Below are 13,938 nucleotides of genomic sequence, written 5' to 3' on the forward strand. Positions count from 1 at the left end.
TGGGGCGGGAGAACGGCTGGGCCGCACAGGAGCTGCTGTGGCAGGGGCCGGCGCTCCCTGCGAAGGGTGAGCTCATCGGCACCGCACCCACCCCTGCGCTCGCCCACGCACGGCAACACAGCCACGCACTGAAGGCAGCCCCCCGAGAGAGCCCTGATAACTATATTGTGTCTTGTTAGCTAATGAGCAAACACAGAGCAGCTTCAGCTAGTCCTGGCTGAGGCAGAGAGCAAATTGCAGGCGGAACACTGACCATCCGAAAAGCTTAACCAGCACAAATTATTTTCAGATGTTTTTACCACATAAACAAGGGAAGAAGTGTCCAGTAATGTAATGGAGATGAACTTGTGGGGCCCTCCAGCATCTCCCAGGAGGGACCACTCTGGAGCCAGAGTACGACTCCGACCCACCCCTGCTCTCTCTTAGCCTCCTGCCAACAATACGTGTGTTTTGCAAAACAAAGCTCTGTCACTGAAATCACCAGAAAGGTGCTTCCTTACTCCTGTTTAACACTCTTGTGCATGGTACTATTATCCCCATCCTGCAAGGCCCTGCCCAGGCCCTCTGGGACTGTGGGGTGGGATTCTTCTACCCATCTGCAGACATCTGCACTTAGTTGGGCAATATTGACCCTCCTGGTCAAGAATATTCCCTTCTTGCTTTCATCAGCACACAGACTGTTTCTTTTTCGGTGCACTGAGTCCTATCAGACTAAAATACATGGAGCAGGGTGACTTAAGGCTGAATTCTGACTGTTGCTGCTGTCAAGCACAAGCTGGTAAAGAGCAGCAGTTTGATCTTAAGGACTCACCAGTCCAGTCCTGGACCACAACAGTTCACCCAACTCAGCAGCCTTGGTTTTGAGTTATTATGGTGAGTACTTCTGCTCGTAACCTGGTTTCTGAGCTGAAGGAGAGCTCTCTTCTGGTGCTTGTGTTCAATGTGAACATAGGATTACACAAATTTGTTTCATTCTTCTCTGCTGGAAACTGAAATTTCCTCCTTCTATTTGAAAGCCATTAGAAACTGTGTGCTTGCCACAAGCTATGGTTAGGACCCAATGAAATCGATATCCATCAGCACAGTGCTTTTACTGCTGCAGCTTCTTCAACTGCTCCTTCCAAGTGGGTGAGCCACAATCCTCAGAGCACTGATCCGGTGGCATCAGGTACTAAATGGGGCTGCACTGTGCACTGATTGTACAGACATGGGCAAAGGCTGGTGTTGGCACATGCTCATGGCCTCCGCTGGATATGTGGCACCAGGGAGCAGTACAGTCACTTTTCCATTGCCTTCCTACTTCCTTCGTGCATTGCTTGACAGTTATGTGAGGACAGCTGAGACATACTGCAAGCACAGAGGTCTATTTTTATCTGGATTGCTGGTAATCTAGACAGTCTATTTGATTTTGGCCTGCTTCGTTCAGGGTTTAGGCCAAGAAAGCATCCCAGTATCCAGCAAGCACAGGGGAGAGCATCAGGCTGCAGCCTTCATGGGGAAAGCAGAGCTCCCCTTGCCTTCTGCAAGCATACAGGCTTTGCAATGCCTTCTGTGATGACATGACACAGTGGCACAGTTCTGGCAGCTGTCCTAGAGAACAGAGAAGAGGTCCAGAAAGGCCTGGGATTTCTTCTGGGGTGGATTAATATCACAGAAACCCAAGCAAAGCACCATGGAGTTTCAAATGCAGGAGGCCTGGCCATGACTCAGAGGGGAACTGCCAGGAGTGAGAAGATGGGGATTTCCCTTGGGGAATGCCACTCCAGGGCAGACTGGAGATCACCTGTGTCCCCTCAGTGGGGATCAGCGCTGATTCCTGGGTACCACCAGTAGGTCAGCTTGTTATCTCCAGCCTTGTAAACAGGGAGAATCCCTGTGGATAGCAGAAGTGGGATTGGTACTGTGGGATCTGTTCACCAGAGCTTCCACAGAAAACATCTCCTCTTCCTGCTTGCTGCCCTGCAGCTCCTGCACATGCATCTGGCATTCCCACTTTCTGCCCCAACCTCATGCCAGCAAGAGCAGTACTAAATGCTCTGAGCACCCAGCAGCACCATTTCCCCATGCCTCATAGGTGCTAATTGATCTGGAGTGTTGGCACAAAATGTTTGGAGTACAGATCCCTCCTCTCCAGATCATTGCCAAGCTGAGAATGGTGCTGCTGACCTGCAAAGGAAAGACGTACACTTTCTGGAGTGTAAATTAAATACCTTTTGCTTAAAAAAAAAAAAACAAAACCAAACCAACTCAAACGATTCTGCTATCAAGCAGCTCTGTTGCCACTTGACTTCCCTATAATCCACTCAATTTACATGAAGTTCAAAATCCCAACACTGGGCAGAAAGTCTTTAGAAGCTTTTGTCGCCCTCAGGCAGCAGCTGACATTACGATGCAGGATCACACAGCGGCAATCAGGGACACAGAGTGGACTTTAGCCCTGTGACTCCATTCACCTTGCAGGGTGCTGGATGTGCTGCAGGCTGAGCTGGCAGCAGACTTGCAGGGCTGCCCGCAAGCAGGGACTGCGTGTTCAACCAGCACTTGAAGCCCAAAAATAAAACCAAGCCTCACTGTCCTCATCCACAGCTAATTCAGCCCAAACCAGGATGGATAATTCACTTAACAGGCACGTTCCGCAAGTCCATGAGGAGCTGGGGACCAAAACCAGGAGATGAGGCAAGGGAGGAGCCAAAATGCCGACAATCTGGGACGGTGGTGGTACCACCCTAGGCTGCTTATGGCCACCAGAGCTGCTGCCCAGCAGAGCACAAGGAAGTCACATCAAAACTCAACTCCTTGATTTTCTGCTCAGATTAATTGCAATTGATCATTCCTAGCTCTAGCCACCGGGAATGTGTGTGTTTGCAGTGCCAGGAGGAGGTGGAGGAGTGGAAATAACATGAAAGTAGGATTTTCTGGCCAGCCCTTACAGAAATATTTATTCTTCAACTGCATTTCACTCAGAAAATCTGTTTGGATCAAAATGGCAATTTTCATTTTGATCATCCCATTGGGGGAACTGAACAAACTCAAAAGTAAGAAAAGCCTGTGTACAGAAGGCTATTTAGTTCCAAAATACTTAGGAAATGTCACTTAGCAAAATAGTTGCCTTCTCCCCAGTTCATTTCAACATAAAAATGGACCTTTTAGCACACACATCTCTACATATATGTATGCTTCATATGGAAGGAATAAAAATGTCATGGGAGAAGTAAGATGAAACTCTCCAAATATCTGTTATGTAGCCTGAAAGACTCTTATCATTTTTCAATCCACTGTTGGCAAGAGATGAAATAATATTGCTTCAGAATTTCAAAACTAGGCAGATTTCTTTCCAAGAGGCACACGAGGACTCTCCTAAAGCCGTCACAGAGCACAGTCGCCAAGCCTGTGATCAAACCTTGCTGTCAGGACAGAGGCACAGAAAAGGCTGCATTCAGACGAAGCAAATTACCTCCTCGGTAGGTGATTTGTAGTCCTGGGTGCCCAGGTTTGGAACAGTGACTTTCCTTTACATGTCTAACTTCTGCTAAGGGGGAACAGACAGCTGAAAGGACAGATTAGGCACAAGGATTATGAACTCTGTGGCCATAGTAAAATGTTGTGGTGGTGGCTGGGATCTTTGCTTGCCTCCTGCCAGGGCTGCTGAGCAGCCACTGCTGTTAACACTGGTTTCCAGTACTAAGAGTTACTCACATTGAGAAGGAAGAGGTGCACAAGAGGTAGGAACACACCACATCAGCTTGACAGATACCAAAGCAGCACCTTCCCAAAGCACTGTGAGAAACAACAGCAGATGGACAAGTCAGGTTTGGTAGCCTGCACACCATAAGTGCATCCCTCCAGGCCAGCCCAGGTGGCTTCTAACCTGCTGCTGGGGACAAGCCTTGAAGAAGAATATTCAAAATTGGCAATAATGAATGATGTTCAGTTCAGAAAGGAAAGCATCCATGGAAAGGGACTCAAACCCACTGTGGACTTCAGCCACACTGAAGATAGATTCATAGAATCAGAGAATGGTCTGTGTTGGAAGGAACCTCCAAAGGTCATCCAGTCCAACCCCCTATGCAGTCAGCAGGTGCTGTGCAAATAGGAACAGAAGGATTAATGAAACCACACCAACAGTGAGCCTACAAACATCCTTAAAAACACAGAATCACAGAATGTTAGAGGCTGGAAGGGACCTCCAGAGATCATCAAGTCCAAACCCCTCGCCAAAAGCAGGATCACCTAGGGTAGTCCAAACAGGAATAGATCCAGGTGGGGTTTGAAAGTGTCCAGAGAAGGAGAAGGTGTGGAGACTTTTCAGTTCAGGATCTAAAGGAGCTGCTGCTGACCCGATGGAGCTGTCTCTGTCTTTCCAGACCTTCTACAGGACATGGTAGAAAGAGGAAGCTGCCAGCAAAGTTTTTAACCAATATTCTGTTTATGCTTGTCATAAGAAGCCAAGCCAGGGGAAGAGAAGAAAGGAATAAAATCCAAGAAGAAATCAACTGTTACTCTTGACTCCCACCCAAGATCCCTGTATTTATTACATTTTATTAGAAGCATTTCTTGCAATAAGTCCTCACTTGGAGCAAATGATCCCAGCGGAGTGATCGGCTCTAGCAACGGCCAACAGACAAATAGGGGCCCTGCTTGTTTTGCCTCTTTCCTGGCACGTGAAGCATTTCGAAATCATCTGGAGCTTCCTACTGCTTTAGGATTTGTGAGGTCCCAAAGCAAGACGTTCAGAAAACTCCTAAGTCACTCTTTGGAAAACATTTGGGTATAGGCGTGGCCAAGCTGACCTCTCAGAGCCTGGACTAGTGCAGGCTGCCTGCCCCAGAGACCTGCTTCCTCTGTCACTGGATGAGACCAACCTCCCAGTGAATGTGGTCAAAGCTTCAACCAAAAAAGAGAAAGCAGAAGGCCACTTCCCTGGAGGATTTGATAAAACAGAGTGTCTTCATTCCAGATTGCTACAAAGTCCCTGGATTTCACATTGTCCACAAAGGAAAGATCCATGCAAAATATCCAAACCTTTCCAAGACAAACCCCACCAGTGCCTGGACAGAGTCCATCTCCATGGAACCTACAGCAATTGCTCCAAAACTGGGTGGGGAATGGTCTGAGCAAAGGCCAAACTTTTCCAAACTGCTTGCTTCCAAAACCCTTGCAAGCCTTGTGGAGGGGACAGGCAGAAGTTTTACTGGAGCCCCAGGGAACACACAACCACCCAGGAAATGGCAGATCTGGAGCTTCACTACTCCTGGAGCAGGCAGGCAGCAGGAGAGGGAGCAACCAGCCAGGCTCATCGCCAGGCTGTGCATCTCCCCTGGAGCAGGGTCCCTCCGATGCTCCAGCATCCGTGGCTTGGATTGCAGCCCTCAGTGCCACCAAGAGAAAGGAGCTGCTCACTGTCTCCTTCCTATTCTCCCCTGCTTGCAGGAAAGGGAAGGGATAATTTCATTTCTTAAAGGGCATCTGACTCCCCTCTAAATGGCCACATTCTTGTCCCGCTTGCAGAGTGTGGCTGGTGCCAAACTTGGTCACAAAGACGCATTCACAGCTTTTTCCTTCCTACACATTCAGGAGTTGAAAGCCAGTTTGGTACAAACCCCCCAAAATGACTTATTCAGCAGCTGCTTGCCAGCTTCCTGTTTGCAGAGTGGCAGGGCTGGAGCCCGGGCACGAGCCCCTACAGGGCACAGGCTGCTGTGGGGAGTTCCCACTCCTGTGGCAGCCCCATGCCTGGCAGCACCCCAACCAGCACTGGTGGGGCTTGGCTTGGGCAAAGACCCCATCACCTGCCTGGCCTTTTCACCTCTGCTTTTGGGTTTATCACCCAATTTGCCTTTTCTCAAGGTCACCGGTCCCTAGGACATGTTCCAGCTGTAATGAGGATCTTTTCCCTAGAAGTAGTTCCTGCTCTCTTCAAGGGAATGGAGCAAACACTCAGCCTCAAGCTACTGAGCATTGAGGGCAGCCAGCTCCTACCCTTGCCAACAGACATGGGAGTGATTATCCTCCCTGGGATTAAGAGGCTCAATGTCTTGTCTAAAAACCTACAAGAAGACACAGGAGGAGGCAGAGAAAGCTGCCCTTCGGCTCCTATGTTCATTTATAGCAGAGAAATCAGGCAAAATGGACAAACTCTGCTCAACGCAATGCCACCTTCATACTGGCACCCACAGATCCTTCCTGGTGTGCTCTCAGCTCCATCACGCTTTGGAGAAGCACAGGAAAGACCAGGGCATGGGACTGCCCAGGTGCTTTTCAGCTGGGAAGCAGTCTGGGGAGGCAGGATGTCCCTGGTGGGGATTTACCAAGGAGAAGAAACCCCTGGGTCTGTGCAAGCTCACGGAAAACTGCTGTAAGCAGCCCAGTGGTGGCTCCTGCTTGCAGGAGGAGGTGATAAGGATATTTTCTCAAAGCCAGCCTTTGGTTATGTGGTTTCTCCACCATCTGTGGCTTCGGCATGACTGCCAGCACTATGGTTTCTCCTCCTAGCCTCCTATGTGGCCTTTTGCTGAAAAAGGTCCAGGTAGTGTCTGGATGCCCTGCAGTCCCTGCAGCCATGCATGCTGCTCAGCTCTTGAGGAAGGACTCAGAACATCCTCACATCCATGCTGTCTCCAGCAAAATGACTTGCCTCATAGAAGAAAACCTTCCCAAGAGTATGCACAACTTCTGGGGAGGGAAGAGTCCCTGTGCTAATGGCTCTGGGCATATTTCTTCTACAGTGCCACCATTACTTCAGCTCACATGGTATAACTGAGCAAGCTGGGCCCTCATGGCTTTTCCCAACCAGCTGGCAGTAGGAGACAGCAGGATTCTGTTCCAGTGGCTCATGCTTTTTGATGGCTGCACACAGCACACTGGCAGGCTCACTGTCCTCAACCGGAACCATTTAATCAGCAAGGCTGATGTTCTGAACACCACAGCTGCCTGTTGACTGCACAGACCATCATTTGTGGCAGGTCAGCTGTAAATGAGCTCAGATGTGGTTTCCTGGCAGCAAGGGAACCTTTTCTGTTCTTGGAGCATTTGCTCTTTCAGCTGTGTAGATGAACAACAGTGTTCACACCTGAGCCTGGCTGTGGGCTGCAAACTGCCTTACTGCAGCAGCCATGGTGGCAGGAACGTGGAAGGATTTGATGGCTCAGACACCAGAGATGAAGGGCACAGGCATGCAGGCAGGGAGCTAAGACGTGTTGGTGCCAACATGCCCTGCACCAGGCCTCATGCCCTGGCAGAGGGGAGCCATTCCAGCCTTGCTGTGCTGCAAAGTGTGGATCCCTCCTTTCTGGAAATGGGCCTACCCCCACCATCATCCTTTCCATGTGGTTGCTGTGGAGAGGACAAGTATTTTGGTGCCTTTACCGAGTTGCAGTTTGGATCTAGCTGCAGCTGGAGTTGTTTAGCAAAGGTGGCCTGACACCTTGCTTGGCAGATCCACAGGGTAATGCTCCAAGTGCCAGGTTTGCACACATCCTTTGCAGCAGCAGCCCCACTGCCATTTGAACGGTAGCATGACTGGGACATATGGGAGGGACTCCTGGCTACTGGGGCAGAGCTCCTTGACCAGACACATCTCCAACATAAGCCAGTCCTTCAGCCTGGGCACTGAGCTGAGGTTTGCCTCCAGTCTCTTGTGCACTGCTCTTCTGGCTCATGCAGAGGCTGTGCTGTGCACAGAGACTGCTGCTGCTTCTAAATGGACATTTCCACAGAAAATGCCTTTGGCAATGTAAATTCTCAGCAACCCCCCGAGGGATCCAAACTGAAGATTTTAATCTCTAGGAGAAGCATTGGAAGGACAAGAGATTGCCAGCACAGAGCTGGGCATACCAGGGACCAGGGAAGACAGAGAGGTGGCAGCATCCAGTAGTGTTGCTGACTCAACACCAGTGATCACAAAGCCTAACATCATCTGGTTGCATATCATCACTCCAGAGGTGCCAGCAGGGTGAATGAGCAGTGGTGCACATGAGGCTGGTTTGCCACCGTGTGTGCTGCATTCTTCCACCACTGATTCAACTGAAGGGATGTTTGGACCTGGGCCTGGGCAATTATCAATGTAGAAGTTAGAGTTGTATGTCCATAAATATCTCTGTGAGAACCTTTCTCACTGCATCTGGGAGGAGCCCAAACAGGAAATCTCAGGTAGGAATAGGAAACAAAACTTCACGATCCGAGTCATCGATCATGATGAAGATACGAGAGGAGGGAGCACAGAGGAGCTTGTCTTTGGCAGGCTTCTAGAAATTGGAACACCTCTGCTATGAGGATAGGCTGAGGGAGCTGGAGTTGTTCAGCTTGGAGAAGAGACGGCTCCAGGGGGACCTAATAGTGACCTTTCAGTACCTGAAAAGGGCCTACAGGAAGGATGAAAACTGTTTACAAAGGCCTGCAAGGACAGGATGAGGGCAATGGCTGCAGAATAGAGCAGAGCAGATTGAGATTGGATGTTAGGAACAAGTTCTGCATCATGAAGTTGTTGGATTGCTGCAACAGGCTGCTCAGAGAGGTGTTTAAGATATTCAGTGAGAGACTGGACAGGGCTCTGGGCAACCCAAGGATGTTCCTGCTGACTGCACAGAGGGTTGGACTGGATAACCTTTGGAGGTCACTTCCAACCCACACCATTCTATGATTCTAGAATTCTATTATTCTATGATTCTATGAAATTGAAGCAACAATTTCTTCTAATTTCCTGGAAATCTTCTGTTTGAGCTGGAATAGGAGTAAAATCTGACCTACTTTTGATCAAAAGAGCCATTGGGATCAGACTCCCAAAATAGGCCTGAGCATAGAGGCTTCCTTGGTGCCTACTGAAGCTGGTTGCTTGATGCAATGAGCTAATGCAGCTCTGGGAGAACTTCAAACAAAGAGTTTCTGTAACCAAGGGCTCAAATAAAATTATCTGTCTTGTTGTTGAAGTCTAAAGAGTCTATCTTCATATTGAAAGGCAGTTGTGTTTTCTGTCTAGAGCTTGAGTTTTGTCACAAATTTTGACACAAGCATGACCCTGGTAAGCAAACCACTGAGGAGCCACTGCTCCAAGTGAGGTCAGCCTATGAAATCAGCCCTCACAAACAGTTGTTTTTCTGGCCTTTGGAAAAGGAGGCTTTTCAGATGTGCACTTGGGAATTCACCAGCACGCTCCAAATATTTCCCCAGAGGTCCAGATGGTATCAGAAGAGATGGAAAATAAACTATGTCATTCTTAAATGAGATTATTGACACTCTGCCTTGCTGGAAAGTGCTCCCATTGTATCGGTGCAGTTGGGGTGTGTGACCCAGAGGACTGTGGTCTTTCCCAAGTAGAAGCTGGTGTGCCAAGCAGGAGGGACCCCGCTGGGTTATGTGTGTCACAGAATCATAGAATCATAGAACTGTCTGGGTTGGAAGGCACCTCCCAAGGTCATCCAGTCTAACCACCTCTGCAGTCAGTTAGATCAGGTTGCCCAGAGCCCTGTCAAACCTCACCTTGAATATATCCAGGGATGGGGACTCAAACACCTCCCTGGGTAACCTGTTCCAGTGCTCCACCACCCTCATGGTGCAGAACTTGTTCCTAACATCCAATCTAAATCTGCTCTGCTCTAGTTTGAAGCCATCACCCCTCATACTGTCACTGCAGACTTTGGGAACAGTCTCTCTCCCTCCTTCTTCAGGTACTGGAAGGTCATGATTAGGTGTCCCAGGACCTTCTCTTCTTCAGGCTGAACAATGCCAGCTCCCTCAGCCCATCCTTGTAACAGAGGTGCTCCAATCCCTTGATCATTTTTGTGGCCCTCCTCTGCATCCTCTCCATTAGGTCCATGTCCTTCCTGTGTTAAGGGCTCCAGACCTGGATGCAGTGTTCCAGGTGAGGCCTCACCAGAGCAAAGTGGCAGAATCCCCTCTCTCAATCTGCTGGTCATGCTTCTTGTGATGCAGCCCAGGATGTGTCCATGGGGTCGAGCACAGCCAAGTTCTCAAGCAAGTAAAGCACTGTTAGATGAAAATCCAACCAGCCACACAGCAAACACTGAGCCCCTGCCTCATCCTCTCAGCAGGGTAATCCTGAGACCTGCCCCATAAGCAAAACTGCCTGAAACCTGCCATCTGCTTTGGGTGAGGAATTCCAGAGAAGGGGATTTGGAAAAAGTTGCCATTAGGTTTCATAATGAGGACCAGATTTTCAAGAATTCCTATTGAAAGGAAATTCCAACACATTTGGAAACCAATTTTGGAGAACAGAAATCTATCTGGGGGACAGAGGCAGTACATGTCCCACACAGAGCAGCGTCCCCAGCACGTGTGGAGCACCCGGCGCTTCCCCTTGCTCCTGCAGGACAGGGGGGTCTGGCCAGCTAAGGATACCTCCTAGGGACCTTGGAAGTCCAGGGAGATGTCCAAACCACTTCCCTGTAACTTGGTAGTATCCACCTCACATTTTTGTTTCTATGTCTCATTTCAGCTGAACCAAAACTAAAGCAAGGTCAAGCCCTGGAGAGTGGTGGCTGAGTGTGTCTGGGCAAAGCTATGGTAAGCTTGGCCAACCCCCAGCCTCCCATCTTCTCCAGCAGAATGTTCCCAGAGCCCCTTAGGACACAGGGCTTAGTAGGAGTTCAGGAGCCACAGGTGGAGCAGGGTGCCACTCAGCAGTACTCTTAGACATCCCCACCCATACCAGAGCTTCCCAAAGCATAGCCCCCAGTTGCTCTTAGGTATTGTGGGAGGGCCTGGATTGCTCTCCAGCTGCTGGAACCACAACCCTGAGGGCCTGACTCATCTTCCTCTGTGGGATGGAGCTGGGATGGTGGGTAGCCTGAAGGCCACGGCTGGTCTTCAGTCCCCATGCCCCACTGCAGACCCCAGGAATGTTTCATGGGGTAATGCTAGCCCCACAGAATCCTACTGCCCACCCAACTGCTGTGCTGCAGCTTGCACAAGGCTATTTCTGGCACCACTGCCAGCCTAGAGCCCAAACCCCAACACTGCAGCCACAGAGATTCCAGCCATGGATGAGGCAGGGGATCTTTTTCACACACCCACACAAGATCTTAGCAAAGGAAAAGCCAAATACAAATGCAGAATCTATTGGTGGTGGTCACCTAAACCCTACCTAAGTGTCCAGCCTGAACGAGTGGCTGTCTCCTGCAATGTGAAATGCTCTCCTCAGGAGCTTCCTCCTGGACTCTCTGATGACAGCCTCTGCCCAGCTGACAGAGGTCTAGGCTGACCCACGTTGGTGGAGAATGAACTGGTTCTAAACTGAAATGTGCCTGTAGAACAACTGATTGTGAAGCTGAGCTCTCTGAGTTTCTCCAGGGATTATGCTAATTAGACACTGCCTATTTTTACTCTATATCATATGTTGGAAATACAACTTTTAAAGCATGCTGGAGCAGCCAAGTTAAACACTGTAATAACCTTGAAATTAGGGTTAGCAAATCCAATGGCTGACAACAACACTTCCAGCAATAATGCTAAACCAGAGGGACCAACTGCCATGCTGCTTGGCACAAGCTGGACACCAGGAGAGTCCCTGGCAGAAGCTCTTGGCTCTCCCTGTCCATCAGCAGAAGCAGTGTCACAGCCACTGCGAATGATGCTTGGCTGCTGTTGCTCAGATAAACGCTGTCAAAGCCTAGGAACAAAGCACAGTTCCAACAGCTTCTGCACTCGTGAACAGCACTGCAGCAAGTCTCATAAATTTTCCAGCAAACCAGTGATTATGGCTAATGGGAAGGAGGCCACTGGCTTAGTGCCTGGAGCAGCTTGGGAATCCTGGGCTCCCTCACAACTCGTGCTGGGACCAGAGGGAAGTAGAATCAAGCCCTGCCCGAGCACAGTCCCACAGTGCCATGATGCTGTGCAGCTCTGCAAGCCTAGAGAGCTGTGGGCCTGTGAGCAACCAACACCAGTGGGCTTGGTCCAGGTTTATTTTTCCTGGGCCATGTAGTGAGACCCTGTACTAGGACCCTGCTGCCTAAGCTATGTCCTCATGTTCAGAACTGAGGTTTGGCACAAGCTCTGGGGAAAAACATCCATTCTTGTTCCTAAAATATCCATGTCTTCTACAGCAAGCTAGGCTGGCAGCCCTCCAGTTACACAAGCACACATTTGGAAGGACTGGAGTAAAACCTAGTTCCAAAATGTACACAGACTTTAGAGCTCATTTTACTGCTGTGGAACTCCTGCTCAGTTTAAATTCTGTGCACTGTCCCTCAAAGCCCTTCTGCTGCCCTCCACCTTGCCACACTTTCAATCCAAGAGCATCCCTGGAAAAGTCTCCAGCTTGGCCTGCTGCATGCACAGCTCACAGGGTTCTCTGACAGAAGGAATTTTCCCATACACAGCACTGTGGAGATCAACTATTTTTGACAGCACTGAGGTGGTTAAAGATGGTGCAAGTTTGGAGCTTTGGGGAGTTCTGTTTGCTTTGTTTAGTTTCCTGGGGTCTGCAGATGCAGTACCACTTTGGTATCTGTCCTGATCTTTGGCAAATGCAGTCCCACAGACCCCAGCTGGGTCCTCCCCCTCTACTGTGTCCTGGTGAGGCCACATCTGGAATATTGTGTCCAGTTCTAGACCCTTCAGTTCAAGAAGGAGCTCAGAGAATTGCTTGAAAGAGTCCATCGCAGAGCCACAAAAATGATGAAGGGAATGGAACATCTTTACAAGGAAAGCCTGAGAGAGCTGGGGCTCTGCTGCTCGGAGGAGGCTGAGGTGCATCCATTTGTGTTTATAAACAGGTAAAGGGTGAGTGCCCAGAGCATGGAGCCAGGCTCTGCTCAGTGATGCCCAATGCCAGGACAAAGGACAATGGGTGGAAGTTGAGGCATAGGAAGTTCCATATAAACATGAGGAAGAGTTTTTTTCACTGTGAGGGTGACAGAGCACTGGAACAGGCTGCCCAGGGGGGTTGTAGACTCTCCCTCCCTGGAGATATTCAAGACCTGCCTGGGTGTGTTCCTGTGTGATCTGGAATAGGTGATCCTGCTCTGCAGGGAGGTTGGACTGGGTGAGCTTTCAAGGTCCCTTCCAGCCCCTTAACCTTCTGTGATTCTTTGACTCTGTAATGTTACTCAGCAGACAGTTTCTTCACTGTCCCAAGGCTCTGGCTATTGCAGCCCACTGTGCTAGCAGCTCATTTCTTTCCCAGTGTAGAACATCTCCATATCCCAGGTCTGTGGTTACAATCTCACGTTGCTAATCCCACACTCCTCTCCGATGGTGTCCTACCCTTTTCCCACAGCTCTGAAAATCCTTTGACTTTTCTCCTGGCAGTCTCAAAAATAGTCTAACTCCTTTCCATTTTTAGCAGCCAGCCAGGCTTAAAACCCCTCATGGGGACAGTTTCTGTTGGCAGCAGAGACCTGTGTGGCAAAGTCAGAGGCTGATGCTAGAGCCTGGGAGCAGCTTGCTGTGCCACAAATGAATCTTCTCCAAGGAGACATGCACAGGAGCTCAGCTTCCCTTGTTCCTGATAAAACTGAATCCTGGGTATGTACATTATCCCAAAACAGTGGGATCAGCCACTTGCATGGTCTTCTGCTGGGAAAGGGCAGACAAGCAGCATGCTGCAAGATGACAGGGCAGGATAGAGGCATTACTGACAGAAGCATTTCCTTTCTCATGATCACTCAGTTTATCTTTGATTAGAGCAGCGGACTTTTTTAACTTGAATCTGTCAGCCTGGGAACACAGTATGGCAGTTCTTCAAAGTGGCCAGCCAGATGCTTGTGGAAAGCACTCGTGAGGGCTCTTCTAACCCAGAGACATTGCTCCAGACAGCTCTGACTCCAGAAACGGATTGTACATCAGTTAACTTCTAACCCTCACAGTTACAAAACAAAACTAAACACCACTGGTTGGCAATGAATGTAGTGAGGTGTGTAAACAGCACTGGGGCTGTTTGGCTGGAGGTCACTGCAGCAAACACACCAAGCTCTTGTGCTT

At 49.5% G+C, this 13,938-nt stretch overlaps 1 protein-coding gene across 1 annotated transcript in view; it reads left to right on the forward strand.

The window, feature by feature from the left end:
• The window catches only part of SNRNP25 (small nuclear ribonucleoprotein U11/U12 subunit 25), a 147,944-nt gene that overhangs the window by 42,881 nt on the left and 91,125 nt on the right, over positions 1-13,938 (forward strand). The window lies entirely within an intron of this gene.

The sequence above is a fragment of the Pogoniulus pusillus genome, chromosome 13 (assembly GCF_015220805.1).
Source record: "Pogoniulus pusillus isolate bPogPus1 chromosome 13, bPogPus1.pri, whole genome shotgun sequence".
Lineage (NCBI taxonomy): Eukaryota > Metazoa > Chordata > Aves > Piciformes > Lybiidae > Pogoniulus > Pogoniulus pusillus.